The sequence below is a fragment of the Pelodiscus sinensis genome, chromosome 25 (genome assembly GCF_052426305.1).
Source record: "Pelodiscus sinensis isolate ZL-2025 chromosome 25, ASM5242630v1, whole genome shotgun sequence".
In the NCBI taxonomy this organism is placed as follows: domain Eukaryota; kingdom Metazoa; phylum Chordata; order Testudines; family Trionychidae; genus Pelodiscus; species Pelodiscus sinensis.
In genome coordinates, this window is record NC_143076.1 from 5,774,699 (window position 1) to 5,794,974 (window position 20,276).

At 58.6% G+C, this 20,276-nt stretch overlaps 1 long non-coding RNA gene across 1 annotated transcript in view; it reads left to right on the forward strand.

Moving 5' to 3' along the window:
• The window catches only part of LOC142824483 (uncharacterized), a 34,366-nt gene extending 32,852 nt beyond the window's left edge, over positions 1 to 1,514 (forward strand). The window contains exon 4 of the long non-coding RNA XR_012899347.2: positions 739 to 1,514. This is a non-coding gene — a long non-coding RNA (uncharacterized LOC142824483). The remainder of the gene's footprint in view (positions 1 to 738) is intronic.
• Positions 1,515 to 20,276: the final 18,762 nt, after the last annotated feature.

Here is a 20,276-nt window from a genome sequence, read left to right on the forward strand (position 1 = left end):
AATAATCACTTCTCTGGATCTGCTGGCAATGCTCCTCCTAATGCACCCTAATATGCCATTAGCTTTCCTGGCTACAAGGGCACACTGTTGACTCATATCCAGCTTCTCATCCACTGTAACCCCCAGGTCCTTTTCTGCAGAACTGCTACTTAGCCAGTCGGTCCCCAGCCTGTAACAATACTTGGGATTCTTCCGTCCCAACTGCAGGACTGTGCACTTGTCCTTGTTGAACCTCATCAGATTTCTTTTCGCCCAAGCCTCTAATCTGTCCAGGTCACTCTGGACACCTATACCTGCCCTCCAGCATATCTACCTCTCCCCCTAGCTTAGTGTCATCTGTGAACTTGCTGAGGGTTCAATCCATCCCCATATCCAGGTCATTAATAAAGATGTTGAACAAAACCAGTCCAAGAACTGATCCTTGGGGCACTCCGCTAGAAACCGACCGTCAACCTGACATGGAGCCATTGATCACTACCCGCTGGGCCTGACAGTCTAGCCAGCTTTCTATCCACCTTACAGTCCATTTATCCAATCCATACTCCCTTAACTTGCTGGCAAGAATATTGTGGGAGACCATATCAAAAGCCTTGCTAAAGTCAAGGTGTATCACATTCACTGACTTCCCCATATCCACAGAGCCAGTTGCCTCATCATAGAAGCTAATCAGATTGGTCAGGCACAACTTGCCCTTTGTGGATCTATGTTGACTAACCTGATCACTTTCCTCTTTTCCAGGTGCTTCAAAATGGATTCCTTAAGGATCCCCTCCATGATTTTTCCGGGGACTGAGGTAAGGCTGACTGGTCTGTAGTTCCCTGGATTGTCCTTCCTTTTTTTGAAGATGAGCGCTACATTTGCCTTTTTCCAGTCATCCGGGATCTCTCCCGATCTCCACAAGTTTTCAAAAATAATGGCCAAAGGCTCCGCAATGACATTTTCCAACTCCCTCAGTACCCTCGGATGCATTAAATCCGGGCCCATGGATTTGTGTATGTCTAGCTTTTCTAACATGGCTGTAGAAACCTGTCTTGTTACCCTTCACGTTCCTTGCCAGCTGCAATTCCAATGGCACTTTCACCTTCCTGATAACTCCCCTGCATTCTCGAGCAATATATTTATACTCCTCCCTAGTCATCTGTCCAAGTTTCCACTTCTTGTCAGCTTCCTTTTTGTGTTTCAGCTCACCATGGATGTCCCCAGTAACCAATCTGGTCACCTACAATATTTTCTTTTCTTACTGCACATTGGGATGGTTTCTTCCTGTGCCTTTAATAAGGCTTCTTTAAAATACTGCCAGCTCCCCTGGACTCCTTTCCCCTTCATGTTAGTATCCCAGGGAATCCTGCCCATCAGTTCTCTGAGGGTATGTCTACACTACCACCCTAGTTCGAACTAGGGTGGTTAATGTAGGCAACCGGAGTTGCCGGGCGGGGCGGGGAGAAAGCCCCGAGCTTCACTGCGCAATCTGGCTCGCGGGGGAGAAGTGCTGCCCACGTGCTGCTGTTCCCCCAGCCGGCAGAGGGAGGGGACGTGCTGCTTCTCTGCCAGCTGGGTTGCACAGTGAGGCTCAGGGCTTTCTCTCCCTCCCCTGTCGTGTCCTCCCCCCCCCCCCCCGCAGGAACCCGGCGCTGGTGCTCCAACCACTCGGGGGAGGGGGAAAGGGGGAGGCTGCAGCTGTCTGGAAGCCGACTGCTGTGCGTCTGCTCAGCGGGCCGGGGTGTACCCCATCCTCACCCCCCAGAGCCGCTGCAAACAGTCGGCTTCAGCTCCAGCAGCCGCCGTGGCCCGGCAGTCAGCGGTTTGCGGCCCGGTGGTTGGGAACCGCTGCTCGAAAGCATCCGCTATGGGTGGCGGTGGAAAGCAGGATGCAGGGCTCGATGGGCCGACCGTCGCATCCGATCGGGCAAGCCCTGCGTTCTTCCCTCCGCGGCCACATCGCTGGGCCATGGAAGCAGCGGAGAGGGGGAGAAAGCAACTAGCCTCCAGCCCTGAGGAGCAGAGAGACCCGGGGTGGGCATCCATTAAACGCGGCGCTGCAGCCTCGCACGCGCTTACTAAGAATAACCTGCTGCCCTAGTTGCCTCTTGCTCGCTGGAGCTGCTCCTTGGCCGTGCTGCTGCCTAGTAAATAAGCCAGTTGGGCTCACGTTTGTGGCCTGCCTCAGCCGCCCCCCTGTTGCTGTGGCCAGGGTAGCTGGCAGTCAGCCTGGCTGAGCGTGAGCCTGTGGGTCAGGGACCTGAGAAAGCACTGGGGAGGAGGAGCCCTATTTAGGGATCCCTGGGCAGAACCAGCAGCCTCCTCTGGGGCGCTGTGCCAAGGGATCTGCTGGGCACTGAGCCGGTCTCAGGGCTTAGCTTGGGCTCGTGAATCTCTGTGCAAAGGGACCTCTGTCCCTGGACCAGGTGCCGAGAGGAATCTTCTGGGATGTCGGCCCAGCTCAGTCCCTTGGCTTGTTGCCCAGCAGAGCCACCAGATCACGGGGACCATTCTCAGCCGTGTCGCCATAGCCCCGTGCCCACGGAGGGTCTCTCAGGCTGTTTGCCTAGGAATTCTCCAGGATCACGGGCCAGGAAGGTGTGCAAAGGGGTGGGGCCGAGGTTGGGTGGTGCTGTCCTGGTTTGGGTGGGAAGGGAGGCGAGTGGTGAGTTCACACCCACTGCCACCTGGCCACTCGCTCCGCCTGCCCGTCCGAACACCTGTGCCCCAGGCTCGCGTCAGCAATCACCAGCCACACCTCTGCCAGCATGGACCCAGGCTCCACCTCGAGGCCCTCTCCAGCCTTGCTAGCACAACACGCTTCCTCCTGCCTGCCCTTGCCCTGGGGGAGTGCTGCTCCAAACCGCAGACGGGCATTTGAATTGGAGACCAGCCGACTGCTAGGAGCTGACAGATGCCCCAAACTCACCAGAACACCCCCAGAGCCTCTCACCGGGGCCTGAAAACACCTTGGGGAAATCTGGCCACTAGTTATGGTGTTTAAAGGGGGCCGATTTCTTTGGAGAACTTGGCCCATTCTATTTAGCTTCCCACCTGAGGCGGGGGGTTGTGCTGCTAAATTCATTCCGGGCTTTAAGGAGCCGTGCGAGCGTCTGGCGGAAGGGAAAGGAGACACACAAAGTGCTTCAGTTGTGTGTGCGGTGCCAGACTCGGGGCGTTAGAAGGCAATAAGACCAATCCGCCAGCTTTTCCGATTAATAATCGCTGGAAGAAGTGGGGGAGGGAGTAGAGCATGAGATACACAGGAGTGAGACCAGCACCGGCAATGCCACCATCTCGGCTGCACGCTCCACAGGCCTTCGGTCCACAGGGCAAGAAGTGAACGCCATCTGGGGTCAGGAACCTGCTTTGCCGGGGGTTGAACTGCACAGCGAGTTGGCTAATGCCTCTGCTGTAGAGAAGAGAGACGCCCTCTGCTGTCCTAGCTGGGATCCAGTTCAGAGCGAGGGTGGGTTTTTCCAGTGTGGATCAATGTGGGTTTATTTCCGTGTTAACGTGCTCCTTAACGTGTCTCTTTAAACAGCGGCGCTGACCCTTCCATAAATCTCTACGGGTATGTCTACACTACCCTCCTAGTTCGAACTACCGTTACTCCTCGTGGAATAGGAACCTAGTTCGAACTACCTAGTTCGTGCCCGTGCACAGGGTTCGAACAAGCGGGGATTTAAAAATGGCGGTGCCCCGCTTATGCAAATGAAGCCCGGGAAATTCAAATCCCAGGCTTCATTTGCAAGTGCAGTATGCCTACATTACCCCGCTAGTTCGAACTAGGAGGGTAGTGTAGACATACCCTACGTGAACGGCCGGCACCTCTCTGCACGTCGTTGTGGACAATCACAGCAGGATCCCGGAGGATTTCCTTCACAAAGGGAAGTAGCAAAAGTTAAGAATCAGTTGGCTTAATTTTGCTCGCTAGCTGAGCATGAATCTGCAGTGCTCATGGGTTTGGTATTAGAGAAAGGGAGCCCTCCCGGCTCCGCACAGCATGAGGCCGGGTTGCAGCTTGGGGTGCTGCACCCAGCCTTTTCTCCAACCTTTCCCCAGATTTCCCTCCGTCTGGGATGAGTTAATCTGCAGTCATTGCAGAGAATGCATAGAGCACAAGGCCTGGAAGGGACCTCAAGGGGGAAAAACACATGCAGGGCACGATCGGGCCGGGAGGTGTCACGCGCTGAGCCTGGGAGCGGGCCGTTCTCCAGCCACCCATCACTGGTCCCACACGTGCTTAAGCTGCATGGGCGAGAGCAGCACGGGTGCGTCTGAGGACTCTGGCTGGAGTCTTCACATCCCTCCCCAGGTCTGGGCTGTCCACTCCACCTTTCCCATCCTCTCTCTCGCCCGTGCTGCCAGCTCCCCGGAACGTAATGCTGTTAGCTGTGATTGATTGTCTCCCACGGTACATCTCTATCGTGTGCACTGGAAACGCTCAGGCTGCTGCAGAGGGCAGCGCTGGCCCAGCTTTTTGGGTGGCTGTTCCCAAGTCTGTGCTGGCAGGCAGGGCCCTTCCATTGCTATTCCTGGAAAGGTTAGCACAGAGTCTCCTCCTGCCTGGGAGTGGAGGCAGCTGCCGTGTTAAGAATTTACTCCTCGTGTAAAGATTCTACGCTCCAGGTCTCCCAACACAGATGCAATCCGGTTCTCCCCCTGCAGGCGCCTACTGGCTTTCTCCGGTCTATGGGGTGTCCATGCCTCTGGCTCAGACGGGGAGGGTGGAACAAGCAGCGGGCTAATGCACTGGTTGCCGCCAGTTCTCGAGAACCCGATTTTAACCCTGATTGGACACAAGTGACACGAGTCTGGCCCAGTCTGAGCCTGTGGCACACCTCAGAAAGCCCCAATAATCCAGAACAATTGGCCATTCCCGGGGAGGAGCCCAGGAATGGAGGCGCAAGGGGAGGCTGCGGGGAGGCAGGAACGTGCCGTGTTCATCCAGCTGGGGGCTGCAGAGCAGAACCGGGCTCTGCCGGAGGGGCTGCCTCGGGGAGCCCAGGACTGTGGTCTCCGGGGGCTGTGACGGACCGGGCCGTGTCTGGGCACAGCTGAGGGCATCTGCTCAGGGCGAATTGCTCAAATCCGGGGCTCCTTACAGCCCCCAGACTGGTGACCTCTCCAAACAGGCCACACACCAGTCCCACAGAGCGCTTCAGCTGCCTGCCTGAAGCCTCCTGAGCAAAACCCCTCTGACACCCCAGCAATATCCGTGCCCCAGATGGCCCCAGGCCTCATACACAGGTGGGGGGTCCTAGCACCCAATCCCACCTACCCCGAACAAGTTCTGTCCGGTTCCAAGAAACCAGCCACAGATCCCTGATCAATTTACCTTCTGGACCTTACCCACAAATCACGCTGGGCCAATCCTTTAGAATCTAAAACTAAAGGTTTATTATCACAAGAAAGAAAAGCACGAGAGTCAGGTTGTTAAAGAATATTACGTTACATGCACTGAATCTCCCAGTCCTCGATTCAGGCTCTAGCAGAGATGTTACAGCTGCTGGTTTAAAAGTTCTTGTTGCACATCCTCGCATCAGGATGGGTTCACAGGTCTTCCGGGCTCTTTGATCCCTGCAATGCTGCCTCTGGGATGAAGTGCTGAGCTGAGAACAAAATGGCATTGACCACATGGCCTCTTTATACCTCCTTCCTGGCCTCTTCTAGTATGTAGCAGGTCACCTGGTCAGAGGCCAATCTCTGTGTTCCCTGCTGGCTGCTCTCAGGTGACAGCCCCCATTCTTTGGGTGTGTCCTTGGCCCATTGAGAGCCATTGTTCCACAGGGCCTTGGTAATTAGCATGTCCACAGGCTTGGCCCTGCCCAATGCTTAACCACATGCAGGGAAATCTCCAGTGTCCATACAAGTACATGCTAATAATTGCACACACAGACATTATACAAACACATGAACAGCGTACATAGGATTATCCAATAATAAGCTTCTATTCAATACCTCACATGGCCCCCTTCTATACCATTTTTGGGGCCAACACCCACACCTATGGGTGCATAAGTAATCTGGCTGCTCCCTTCAAGATCCAGCAACGTGACAGGGGCGCTGCAGGCTGGCCCTGGAGGGCATTGGCAGAGCTCTGTGCCTGGGCTCAGAAGAGGCCTAGCAGGCGGCGCTGTGGGTCAGGATGAAGCAGCCTTGGCACAGCCACCTAGGCCACGTGGCTGGGAGCTGCTGCAGTGCTCCGCCGAGGAGCCGGTCATGTCTCAGTCGGTGTCAAACGCCACACACCCGCTCTATTTATAACTCTGAGCGCAGGCCAAAGCGGTGCACTTGGCTGGGGGGAGCCAGGCCCTTACACTGCGCGCCTTTGTCTCCTCCTCCCCGGCGGCTTCCTCCCGGCGGATGCACGCGCTTCCCATTCTTGTGCAGCACCGGGAGGCAGATCCTGGCACAGAGGGTGCCTGCGGGGTGAGAGCTGGGCTTGCCAGCCTAACCTTGGTGCGCAGTGTGAGCTGTCCCCTTTCTCCAGGGTCCTGCCCGGCCTTCCTGGCCTGTGGAGCTGCCGGCCTTTGGGGACAGGACGGAACGGCCCCAGAGCCAACTGGATGGCAAAACCGTGGGGCGCTAACGGGGAGGAGAAGGGTGGCGTGGTGGATGGGGGAGACGGGGGTTCAAGCCTCTATTCTCCCACAGCCACCTCGGGCAAATACTTCACCTCCTGGTCCGTGCAGCGGGGATAACTGTGCGACGGGCGTTGGACTGGGAGGGGCTCACTTAATGCAGTGGCGGAGGCCAGGAAAGTGCCATCAACCGCTGAATCCGTGTGTGTGCAGGGGGGTATGTGAACAGGCATTTGCAGGGCTAGGCTAGGGGTCGAGAGCCAGCACGCCCGCGCTGCCTGGCTCTGAGAGCCGTCCATGCTCCACTGCTTAATTTGCTGGGACTCCGACCTGCCAAGCCGAGAGGTGCCAGGCTCAGCCCCGACATGCCTGGCACCGCTCTGCTCCCTGGAGGCTGGGGCTGCTTTGGAGGCCTGGTGGGAGGAAGGTCATCCGGAAGGAGTGAACAGAAGTGACCATGGGACCATTCTCCACACATCAGGACAGGATGGGGCCTGTGCGCCTGCCTCTCTCCCCCGGCGCCTGGTTGTTCCTGGCAACCGTTAGGAATGTGTTAGCCTCTCGCCGGGGCGAAATGCTGCCTGTACTTGTGTGGTGGGGACGGCGGCCTGCCCTGCCCCCCTGCCCAGAGCTGGGGCACAAGGAGGGGGGAGGGAGGCCTCGGCTGCATCTGGAAGGCATCCAGTGATCAGTAATACACGTGCCCGGGGTGGGGGAGGGTCCGGAGGTGCACTCGGCGACTCTGCTGATTTAACAGCCTCCGGGCACCGTCCTGAGCACTTCATCTGGGTTACAACACGCGGCGAGCACTTGGGGGAGCAGGGGTCTCGTTTAACCCGGGCCAGCGCCTCCAGGGAACAGCACGGCAGCTCCCTGCCGCCCGCCTGCTTATTATTCCGGGCAAGTAGAGCGCAGTGCACAAGTTGGGAATGCTGCGGCATTGGCAAGTTCCCCGTCGAACGCAGCCGCCTCAGCAGCTCTGCCGGCCTGGGGCCTCGGAGGCGGCAGGCCTGGGTGGGAAGGCGAGGGGCGGGGGGGGAGGGCAGGGAAGGCTTGGGGACGGGTCCAGGCAGGCAGGCAAGCTAAGACTGGGCAAGGGCAGCACAGCGATGCAGGGAGGCGATGGTGGGCTCGCAGGGAGGCGATGGTGGGCTCACAGCTCGGCCGATTGGAAACGGGGGAGGGGAGGCTCTGTGGGCTGCAGGGCCAGTGGGAAGGGAATTTAGGGATGTGTGAGGAGACGGCCTGGACCCAGGGGAAAGGACTTAGTGGGCTCAGGGCCCTGCTGGCAGAGCCCTTGGCTAGGGGCCAGGGTAGCTGGTGGCCAATGACCTGGCTGGCAGAGCCGCGAGTGGCTGCCTGGGTCCCCAAGCAAGTAAAAGACACCCCCCCCACACACACACCTGGCGTGATTTGGAACCTGCCGCGCTCCTGGGCTCCTGTTGGGGTCCACGCCACGTCAGAGACACCAGCGGGGCCGGGGGATGGGCGCGGGGAGGCAAGGCAGGTGTGAAATCCAGAAAGGATGGTGTCAGCACTTGCCTCCCATCCGCCAGCTAATTCCTCCCCCCTCCAATCAAGCAATCTGAGGGATGACATCACAGCTCCAAGGGCTCGGAACGGGGTTTTCTAATTAGCAGGGACGCGCTGCATGACATGATTCAAGGACTTCTGAGGGTCTCAGCCACTCTGGTTTTTTCTCCTTCCCTTTTGCATCCTGCCGGAGTCCTCAGTGGTGACCTATATCCATAGCCCAGCCCTGTCACACAAGGTAGCTGGGCAATCACTCTTCTCTGCCACCGAAGGACCTATACACCCTCTTGATGCATGTTCATTACTGAGCCTTCAATCCCCACCCCACCCCATAAGAACAGTCTGTTATTCCTATTTTACAGCTGGAGAAACTGAGGCACGGGGAGGTGAAGTGACTTGCCCAAGGCAGCACAGTGAGCCAGTGGCAAAACTGGGCATTACGCTTAGGACTCCTGATCCCCCTGCTCTAACCACTAAAGAATACTACATCCCTGAGCTGAGAGTACGTCCCAGCAGCCCTGACTCTCCTCTAAGCACTACTGCGCACTCACTCCAAGAGCCAAGAATGCTGGTTTCCTAGCGCCCAGACCGATATTCGGTTACGGCCTCAGTAGTATAAGCTCTACTGGCCTCCCCTGCTGCCGAGGACCAGGTCTGCTTCAGCACATTTCCTCCCTCCCGGCCTGCCGCGGAGGGACACGGAGGCTAGAATTACGTGGCTTTGTGTGGCAGGTTCGTCCCATGCTGCCCTTTCACTCCCAGCCTGGAGAATTCTCCATCCCTAGAGTTCAGGACTGGAACAAGATTCATTTACGCCCGAGTGGGACCCGCCTGGTTCCCCAGCCAATCCCCACGCTTTCCCCAGGAGCCAAGGACAAACCCTTCCCCCTGGCTTTGGGCTGCTGCCCCCCGACACCGACACCCAAGTGGCTGCATAGGCCACACCCAGCCCAGGCTCCCGGCTCCAGGTTGTGGGCTCCTGGCAGCTCGGTGGGTTTTGGTTTGATTCTGTGGCACGGGGGTGATGGGAACAGAGCAGCCAACAATGGGGAATCTCCCTTTGCTTGGCTTTCTGCGCAGGAGCATCTGCGCGCCTATCTGCCGCATGCCTGCTGTGTATCTGCTTCCTTCCACTGAACGTATGTTTCCATTGCTGTCCATCTGTCTCCCTCCGTCTCTCCCTTGCGCTTTGCATCGCTCTCCTCCAGGCACCGGCAGGAATCTCCGGGCCGGATTCCACAGCTGCAGCCCAGGGCGGCTGCTCGCGCGCGGCGGTGGCGGGATTGGGCTCCGCTGGCTTGCGGAAATTAGAGCGAGCAGTTCAGCCAGTCGCTCATGGATGGGTGTTACTGACCTGCCCCCGGCAGAGTCTGGCCGGCAAAAGGCGGGTGCAGAGAGCCTATGGCCCAGAGAGGAAGGGCACATGGTGAACGTGGGCTTGGGGGCAGGGACGTAGGGTGATGTTTGTCCTAATCTTGAATGCTGACAAGTTTCTCATCTTGTGTTAGGCCTTCCGAGATGCCTGCCTATGCCCCCCCACTGCCTAACCCCCCGTGTCCTACCCACAATTCTGGAGCATATTCAGAGCTGCCAAGTCACTGGGGTGAAGCTGAGATCCAGGTGTGGGATGTGGGGTGAGTGGTTTGGCTTACGGCTGAAAGGCCTTTTTTGGGGGGGCCGACTTGATATGGGGGAGTGGAGGGAGGAAGGTTTGGGGTGACGAGCGGTGGAGTCTGCATTGGGCCCTGGGGAAAGGATGAGAGCTGGGTCAGGAGCGGCGCTTTGGCCCTGAATTGGGGGTGACTGTTCAGGGTGATTCCCCTCTGCTCGCTCTGGGCACAGCTGCTGGCTGCCCTCTCTGCAGTGAGGAGACATTTACGGCCCTTGCCCGCTCCAGGCCCGTGGGCTTGGCTTTTCTTCCACCAATCAGACTTCTAGGCTTCATGGAGGGTTTTGCCATCCCCACTTAAATGCAGATGCTGCGTGAGTGGTGCTCTCCGCTGCTAGCCTGAGCCCGGAGAAACGGCACATGCACAAGGAAGCTGCTGATGCAGAGGCGAAGAGGGTGGCAGTTTCCCTACCAGAATCCTGCCTGCCTGGCTGCTGCTGCTTTTTTTCCTCCCCCTTGACAGAGACCCATCAACTCAGGCTAATAATGAGAAAATATTGTCACCTTTGTACTGGCTCGGAGCAGGGATCGGATGGGAGGGAGCCGGCTGGAGCGGGGAAACAAATCATTGAAGAAGCCAGGAGAGGCCAAGACACAAATGACAGTGGCAGAGACCCAGAGCCAAAGGCTGCGAGGGAAGAGCCACCCCTGGAGCTTTCTATTCTGGTTCTTGTGCCGGGCCCATCACCGTGGAATCTGGTCGCCTGCTACAGAGCCCTCAGCATTTGTGGGATCTGTTCCCAGCTCTGCCTCTCTGCCCTCTGTCCAACGGGATCACTGAACCTCCCTGCCAAAGAAGGCACTCGCAGGGAGGCTAAGCCGGGCTGTCATTGCAGGTGGCAGGTGCGGGGTGACGCCAGGCAGGCCTTGGCTGTGCATTCGGCCTCGATCCATTCTCGTCCCAGGGTTCTTCAGGACACCGGGTGATCCTGACATGGCGCGCGCTGTTCCATCCCAAGGGATCCAAAGACAGCCGCAATAAGTTGTAAGTCACGACGGCGTTTAGCTTCCTTGGTGTGCTTCAGTACATAGATCCAGGGATATCAGCTTCTCGACTATTTTTGAAATGCGGCTGCTTCTGGGTTGGAAAGGAGCAGCCACTTACCAGGAGCTAAGGACAGCAAGAAGTCCAGACAAATTCCATCCCCGTTGAAACTGTCAAGGTCTTTAGCTCATCCAAATGCAGGAATTTGTGCCAGGGACCATTAACGATCTCAGTCAAGATTTCATTTTTATACATGATTGCGTGGGGCCCCCTAGCACCAGCCTGGGGAATGGGCGCTCTCCTAACGCAGAGGGAAGATGCCCACTTCCACAGCCCATGTTGCCACATCCAACAAGTCCCCTGCAAAGTGGCCTGCCCCGTATGTTGATGAATGGCATGCCTGGGCATCTCCGGGGGAGGCTAGCGAGTGGGCAGCTGCCAGTCACGCCTGTGTCCAGAGGGGCGCTGACGGGCCCCAGCACGAATGGGAATCCCACTAACAGAGATAGCCAGGTGCTCTGTCCTGCGAGAAACACCAGACGGAAACTGCTCAGCTGCATTCTGCGTTTCTCTCCGATGGCTTATTCCCTGTTTGGCTCTCTAGGGTCTGGTGTTTGGCTCCTCAACAGAGTTCTTTGTTCCTGCACCCATCAGCTGAGAATCCTGTGCAGGCATCTGCTCCCCAAATGCAGCCTCACCCCACCCTCACTGCTCGCATAGCCCCTTGGGTGAGTGACTCTGGGCCCCGTCCCCCCTCTGTCCTCCTGCCTGCTCTCTCGCTGCCTTTCTCCGCTCTGCCTTTATTGCTCTGTGTTCACCACTCATCCCCTCCCCATGCGGAGCGTTCTGTTTCTCATCCATATTCAGAGGCACGGCAAGACCTGCCTTGGTTTTTATCTGCAGTAGGAATACATTGATGCAAGGGCGATAAACCCCGGTGTGCAGCCAGCAAACACACACACCTGTGGTATAGCATGTGAAAGGGCTTCTGGAGGGACATCTCCTCTCCTGCCTGGCCACCACTGTGGAGGAGAAAGAACCGTCTCCTCGCTTGGAGTTGCTAAGAGCTAAGGCACCAATGGCCTGCACTTTGGGAGTAAGGATCCAGCTCCCCCATGCACCACACGTTTTCCTCGAGATGCAGGGGAAGGGGCACTGGAGTTGGAGTCGGGTCTCCTGAACAGCACTGAAGAGCTGCTGGGGAAAGGGTGGATCGAGGACGGGCCGCGTGGCTTTGTGAGCCCTTTAGAGCACCTCTGTCTTTGCATTCTGCATTTGTACAGCACCGAGCACAATGGGGCCTGGGCCTGGCCCAGGACAGGCCCTGAGGCATGATTGTGATGCACAGAATACAGGGTGGGAACAACGGAGAGTGGTGGTGGTGGGGGGGGGGGGGGGGGGGTTCTGGCCTGCTTGATGTAATGGGGGCAGGAGTCCATCTCCTGAGCCCTGGCACTGATGAGTCCGGCTCCAGTTCCGCTCCCCAGCTCTGTCGCCTTCCTGCCTCCCTCCGCCAGGGGTGGGGGCTTGGGGAGAGCCCACCTCTGCCGCAGCTGGCAAAGAGGGAGCGTGCAAGGAGGTAGCCCACAAGCGCCATCGAGCAGGATGTGAGCCGGGGTTCGGTGTGCGCTGGCTCTCCATGGGGATGGGACGGGCGGGGACGCTGGCAGCCTTCCAGCCTCTCCTCCTGTGGCGCTCAGACACTCCGCAGCTGTGGCTGGGGGGCCCTAGTGAGCTCGGCCCGGCTTTCAGCCACAGAGCAGGACTATCAGGGCAGGTCTCCCCCACCACGATCCCGGCAGCGGGACGGGCCCCTGGAGCGAGGCTGAGCGAGGCCAGACTCCAGGATCCACACTGCCCTCGGCACCCTTGCTGAGCCCGCCCCCGCCCACATGGTGGCTCACTGGTTGCCAGCTGAGGTGGTGGGGTATTGGTGATGTGAACACCCGTCCACGGGGAACGTGCTGGGGCCTGCCAGTGACTGCAGAGGCAGCAGGGGGCAGCAGACGTGGGGTGAGCGAGATGTACCGAGGTGCAGGGCCAGGCAGAGGGACGAGCGCTGGGTTGGGGAGCGGGGGGTGTGAGTCCGTGTGGGAGAGGTCTGGGGCAACGGGGATGACGCCAGGAAGACTTTGCCCCAGTTCACATGATGTACAAGGAGCATCAGTGGGGGAGGTGTAGATGGGCCCATATAATATAAGGGATCTATATTTTATTTCCCTAGGTGGGTGGGGAAGCACTGGGCTGGGTTCCCTAGGGAGGGGGTGAACTCTCCATGCCTAGAGTGTTCAAGCCCTGCCTGCCCTAGGATGCTAAGGGGGATGGAGCTAGCCGCTAGCTCCAGGCAGGCAGAGCACAAGATGGGCTCAGGAGGAGAGTGACAGAGGGGCACCCCATCTCTAGCCCACCCCTGTGAGGCAGACCCCTCCTCCCGGCCCTGGTGCAGTAGCCCAGTCCCTGGGTGCTGACCGAGGCCACAGGGAAGGAAGAAGCTGCCTTGGCAGGTGGCGGAGAGACAGCAGCCAGACCAGGCCGTAGCCCATCCTGTGCCAGTGGCTCTGTGATCCAGAAGGCAGGGAGGGGGGATGTCCCTGTCAGGCTGCTTCTCTCTGGTGGCTGGGTACCAGGCGAGCAGATGCTGCCTCTGGTGACACAGACAGTTGGACGTCTCTTGGCAAGTGGCAGAAGAGTTTCCCCGCAGCCCCGCCCATTACACGGCAGCACCGCAGCTTCCGTGCCCCGAGACGAGCTCCCCTGCAGCCATGCCCCAGGGGAGCTGTGACTGCTGCTTCCCGTGCCAGCCCCTCCCTCACCTGGGCTCTTCCTGCTGCGTCCCTCATCCCGCCATCCCAGCCTGGGCCGTCCCATCTCTCCAGGTGGGGGCCGGGACTTGAACCCACCACACTGCCCTCCGTGGGTGACTGCCCTATCCCCTAAGCTATGCCAGAACCCACTGCCCCTCCCCCCCCCCCCTTACCGCCAGGGTGCTTTCTCCACTTCCCTCCCATCCCTCTCCCTGGCTGGTTGCACCTTGGCCTCTCTGCATCCTCGCCCTGTTGAGGGAGGAGGCTGCAGGGCGTCCCGGGGCCACAGCCCACCCTGGGATCAGATGGAGGTTCCCCCCCTGCACAAGGCCCCGGACTCTGAGCTCTAACTGCTGCAGGAAAGGGCTGGTGTGGGTCAGTGCTGCAGGGACAGGCCCCTCGCCAGGAGCAGCATGGACAGCGCCCTGTTCCTGAGCCCCAGCTCCTCACTCAGCCGGGCCTCGGGGTGTTAATCCCCCCAGTTAACTCATTGGCTTCTGGGCCGACTGCGCAGCTCGTAGCCCAGCGGCAGGGCTCCGTAGCCGGGCTTCCCCCCAGCAGATTCAGGACTTGGAGGGCTGGGGGAGGGGCATCTTTCTGTTCTGTGTCTGTACAGCCCCTGGCGCGTGTGGGGCTCCTAGGGGCTTGACTGCCCACGGGAATGCAGCCTCTCCCGTGGCAACCCCTGGCTGAGCCGCAGCAGCCCAGGGGCAAGAGAAAACCTGCCCCAGGGACACAGAGCTCTGGTCCGTCCCGGCTCTCCCATCCGATGGCTGGGCCTTTGGCTGCCTGCGTGGCCAGCAGAAAAGCCTCTGGGGAGGGCGAGGCCAGTGTCTCGCTCGGTGGCCCTCCCAGGGTGAATGGGTGGCCGTGGGTGGCTGGAGTCTCCCCGTGGCGTGCGAGCAGCGCTGAGTATCCTCACTGCGCCCGCGCGCCATGGCTCCCTGTCCCCAGGACCCACAGCTGCGCCGAGCTAATATTGACATTTTCCAGGCCCTACGCTGGCTCCCGCCTGATGGGTTTGTGAAATGTTTCAGGAGCCCCGAGCCCTTTCTCTCCCCCGCCTCCCTTTGTTCTCCTGCTGGCGTCACTCGCCTGCCTCTCCCGCACAATATTCATTTTAACGGTAACAATCCGGGGGGGGGGGGGAGGAAAACACCCCTCCCCCACCAACTCCTTTGCTTCCCCCCCCGCGCGTGGTGCCGAGGGATGCCCTGACGTTGCAGTGAGGTACAAAGGCTGCCGAGGCTTTTTCCAGAATGCACCTGCTTTTCTCGCAGGCTCACCAGGCGCTTTGTAGCTGCTGCCTCCCACTTCTCCGGGGTTTATTTATAGTCTGTCTTGCCCTGGCTCTCTCTCCAGCACCGCCGAGCTGCCTGAACGCTTAATGTCTTGGAAACGCTGCTGTGTCGGCTTGGCTGCACTCGGGCCTTGTAGAGGAAGCTGCTTGAAGGGGGGAAAAAAAAATCACCTCAGGAACCACCAACGAGCTCTGATCATCGCTTCAGCTGCCAGGGAGCGGGCGGGGGAGTCCCAGCTCTGCTTGTTCCTCCTCACTGGTCAACTCAGGAGCGGTGGCGTCGTCCTTGGCACAGGGATGGGGACAGAGTCTCCCCAGGGGACTGGCCCGGCTCCTCGAGGCTCTGTAGGGATCTAAGGGAGCGAGGTGCCTCAGTACCTCTTGAGGATCTGGGCCAGCGTGGCTGCTGGTTCCACGGGCCCAGATTTGGATGAGGCAGGAGAGTGAGGGTGGCGGGTTCTAGCGCCGCCTCTGCCCATCCTTGGAGCAACCAGACTGCCCACACAGGGTATAAGGGACGTCCTGAAGGCAGGGTGGGCTCCCGCGTGCCTTAGGGCATTGGCCTAGGAATCAGAGGGTGGCAGGTTCTAGCCCCACCCCAGGGCTAGAAGTCACGCCTCGGCAGGTGGGGAACCGGAGACGGAATTTCCCGCCCAGCCCATCCCACTGAGTCTGCCAGGCACAAGACAGTCGTCCGGCTGCACTGCCCAAGAGAGCTCCTCTTGCTCTCAGGATGGAGTGCTTCTGCCTCCTTAGTACCCTCCTGTAGGTTTATACGGTGCCCTGAAGGTCCACCCCAGGCAGCGGAGACACCGGGGCAGCACAAGCTGTGTTGTTTGGGTCTGGCTGCGTCCACCATGGGCGGCGAGTTATATGGGCTTGTGGTGCCCCTGCTCCAGAAATATTCAGAGCTGGGTCTCCCCCCCAGCCCTGCCTGGAGTGGGCCCCGGCCCCCCTGTGCGTCCTCCCACCCCAGCCCCAGAGCATCCCCCACTGGCCCTAGTCCGGCCCTGCCGTGCACAACTTTCAGTCCAGCTCCCCCTTGCCGGCTGCTGCTGCCATGCGCAGCGTTAATAGGTAAGCGAGGAGACGCCCGGGTGTGACGTGATGTCACAGCCCGGGACTTTAAAACTGCTCGGCATGGCATTGCGCCACGCAGCCTAGCTCTGGGTTCGGAGTCTGGGGACTTCTGGGGCCCGAGCGCAGACTCCAGCCCCGCAAAGTGGAAGGCAGAAGGGAAGGGAAGGGGGAGGAAGGGGCTTGTGTGGAGGGGGAGGAGAAAGAAAGGGGAAGGCACCAAGGGACAGCGTGGAGGAGAGACAAATGCCAGGGGGCCAAGTGCAGACAATGAGGAATAGGACAGGAGGGGAGGGGGGACAGGGTGATGCTGCAATTGGAGAGGGTAAGGGCATTGGGGACTAGAGGGGGGAGGGGGAGGTGCTGGGAAAAGGCTTGAAAGAAGGGGTGGGCATGAGGAAGGCAGGGATGGAGCAAATCATGTGTGAGGGCACAGAGGGGCATGAGAAGAATGGGGGCAGAGAGTGGTGAGGGGGTGGGCATCAGGGAAAAAGAGGGCAAAGGGAGAAGGGGCAGTAAGGGAAGGGGGAGGCACCAGGAGGGTGCAGGGCTAAGGGAAGGTGCAGGTGTCAGGGGATTCTGGGGGTGAAGCAGAAGGGCAGACACCTGCAGGGGAGGGACCAGCACCAGAGGAGAGAGGCAGGGCAGGTGTGTAGAGGGAGGTGTTAGGAGAGGGGATGAGGAGGGGTAGCTCATGTGATCAGAGTGGGGCTACTGGAGGAGTGGGCACAGGGGGAGAGAAGGGCTGGTGGAGGGGGGCAGGTTGCAGGAGGGCTGAGGGCAGTGAGAAGGCCAGGAGTCAGGACAGCAGAGGAGGGTGAGGAGTTGGGGGGCAGCAGGCACCAGGGGAGTTGATGGAGCAAGGGGAGGAGACATGGCAACAGAGAGAAAAGGTAAAGGTCTATAAAGTAGGGTATGTCTACACTACCCCGCTAGTTCGAACTAGGAGGGTAATGTATGCATACCGCACTTGCTAATGAAGCCCGGGATTTGAATTTCCCGGGCTTCATTAGCATAAGCGGGGAGCAGCCCTTTTTAAATCCCCATTGCTTCGAACCCCGTGCAGCGCTCAAACTAGGTAGTTCGGACTAGGTTCCTATTCCGAACTACCGTTACTCCTCATGAAACGAGGTGTACCGGTAGTTTGAACTAGGAAGCCTAGTCCGAACTACCTAGTTCGAGCCCCGTGTAGCCGCGCTGCACGGGGTTCGAAGCAGTGGGGATTTAAAAATGGCGGCTCCCCGCTTATGCTAATGAAGCCTGGGAAATTCAAATCCCGGGCTTCATTAGCAAGTTCGGTATGCATACATTACCCCGCTAGTTCGAACTAGTGGGGTAGTGTAGACATACCCGTATTTATTAATAACTTGGGTGCCACAGTGGCACATCCAAACAAGCCCCATGAACTCAGTACTGGTGCACACCACAAAATTAGCTCTGCTCATGGGAGGAAACTCTTAGGCTATGTCTACACTGGCGGCTTCTTGCACAAGAACATCTTGCACAAGGGTTCTTGTGCAAGAAGTCGTGTGCAAGAACATGTCCACACTGCCATGTGCGAGTTGTGCTTTTGCGCAAGAGCATCCATGGCAGTGTTGACGCCCTCTTGCGCAAGAAAGCTCCGATGGCCATTTTAGCCACAGGGGTTTCTTGCGCAAGAAATCCCTGCCGAGCAGCCATACTGCCCTCTTGTGCAAGAGAGCTCACACCTGTTAAAAAAAAGCGCTCTTGCGCAAGATGCTCTCTCTTCCCACGCCGTACTGTAAATTTCCTTGCGCAAGAGCAGGCGGGCAGTGTGGATACTCTGTGGGTTCTTCCTCAAGAAGGGCTGTACTTGCACAAGTAGCCGTGAGTGTAGACAGAGCCTTAGAGGGAACACTTCCCCCAGCCTCTCTGCACCCGAGTTAATGTCACACGCATTGGGGTTAATGCAATTGCAGGATAGTTGCATGAGGGGGGTATGGTGGGGGCCAAACTAATCCCTGTTGGTAGGAGGATGGTGGGAAAAGTCCTTCGGCTAATGGGGGTCGGAGCATGGTTAACAGAGGTCAGGGGGTGTGGCTAATGGGGGTCGGGGCATGGTTAACAGAGGTCAGGGGGTGTGGCTAATGGGGGTCGGGGCATGGTTAACAGAGGTCAGGGGGTATGGCTAATGAGGGTCGGGGCATGGTTAACAGAGGTCAGGGGGTGTGGCTAATGGGGGTCGGGGCATGGTTAACAGAGGTCAGGGGGTGTGGCTAATGGGGGTCGGGGCATGGTTAACAGAGGTCAGGGGGTATGGCTAATGAGGGTCGGGGCATGGTTAACAGAGGTCAGGGGGTGTGGCTAATGGGGGTCGGGGCATGGTTAACAGAGGTCAGGGGGTGTGGCTAATGAGGGTCGGAGCATGGTTAACAGAGGTCAGGGGGTGTGGCTAATGGGGGTCGGGGCATGGTTAACAGAGGTCAGGGGGTGTGGCTAATGAGGGTCGGAGCATGGTTAACAGAGGTCAGGGGGTGTGGCTAATGGGGGTCGGGGCATAGTTAACAGAGGTCAGGGGGTGTGGCTAATGAGGGTCGGAGCATGGTTAACAGAGGTCGGGGGTGTGGCTAATGAGGGTCGGAGCATGGTTAACAGAGGTCAGGGGGCGTGGCTAATGAGGGTCGGAGCATGGTTAACAGAGGTCGGGGGGTGTGGCTAATGAGGGTCGGAGCATGGTTAACAGAGGTCAGGGGGTGTGGCTAATGAGGGTCGGAGCATGGTTAACAGAGGTCGGGGGTGTGGCTAATGGGGGTTGGAGCATGGTTAACAGAGGTCAGGGGGTGTGGTTAATGGGGGTCGGGGCATGGTTAACAGAGGTCAGGGGGTGTGGCTAATGGGGGTCGGGGCATGGTTAACAGAGGTCAGGGGGTGTGGCTAATGAGGGTCGGGGCATGGTTAACAGAGGTCAGGGGGCGTGGCTAATGGGGGTCGGAGCATGGTTAACAGAGGTCAGGGGGTGTGGCTAATGGGGGTCGGGGCATGGTTAACAGAGGTCAGGGGGTGTGGCTAATGGGGGTCGGGGCATGGTTAACAGAGGTCAGGGGGTGTGGCTAATGAGGGTCGGGGCATGGTTAACAGAGGTCAGGGGGTGTGGCTAATGAGGGTCGGAGCATGGTTAACAGAGGTCAGGGGGTGTGGCTAATAGGGGTCGGAGCATGGTTAACAGAGGTCGGGGGTGTGGCTAATGGGGGTCGGGGCATGGTTAACAGAGGTCAGGGGGTGTGGCTAATGGGGGTCGGGGCATGGTTAACAGAGGTCAGGGGGTGTGGCTAATGAGGGTCGGGGCATGGTTAACAGAGGTCAGGGGGTGTGGCTAATGGGGCACCACCAAAAATTATACAAACCTGCCACCTGCATCCAGCAGCCTCTGTAAGGCATGTGAATTATTCACGTCAGCCCAAGGAGGAGTGCAGGGTCTGGATCGGCTCTCCGGAGGCTGGCGGGTACCTCCCCATGCCTCCTCTCATGCAATGCATTCCCCAGCAGCATGCCTCCTGCCTCCTGCCTGGAGAGGTCGAAGCGCCCCCTCCCCAGCTGAGCGGGACTAGTCCCCCCTTTGCTGGTGGAACAGAGGAGCTGCTGGAGGGCTAGCTCTGGCCCATCCAAAAAAAGAAGGTGAAGCTGAGGCAGGGGAAAGGGAAACTGAGGGCCGGGGCATGGGTGCTCCTTTCTGGTTCCCTGTGGAAGGAGCAAACTGGAGCTAGAGGAGTGAAATATGCAAGAGGAGGGCGCGATGAACTGAGCGGCAGTGGGGAATGAGACAATAGGACCTGTGCAAATTACTCCTGTATGGAGAGCGGTGAGTCAGCGGGTCTGTATGGAATCACCTCCTTCTTATCTAGATCCCAGAGCACTTCCCAAAGGAGGCCAGTACCCTTATCCCCATGTTACAGAGGGGAAAGCTGAGATGCCAGCAGGTAAAAGATGTGTCCAAGGCCACCTGGTGGCAGAGCCAAGAATTGACCCTAATGCTCCTGCAGCCCAGCCCAGTGATCTATCCACTAGGCTACACTGCCCCCTTTGGGGCACCAGTGTTGTGGTGCTTAGCACTGAAGGCTCATGGAACGCGTGAGCTAGCTAGCAGCGGCGGGAGCTCTGCTTTGGGAGCAGCACGGATGCTCAGTCACAGAGTCTAAGAGAACATGAAAGCCTTGGACGGTGCAGCTCAGCTGATTTTCCTTGGCTTCCTCTCAAGCATATTAATGCCTATTGCCCACGGATTATCTGAGGCCTCTGTGCTCACTGCTGCCTGGGTCCCTTGGTATTTCTCGCTCTGCTGGTCGGTTTCCTTGTGCTGCAGGAAAGTCAAAGCTGAACAAAA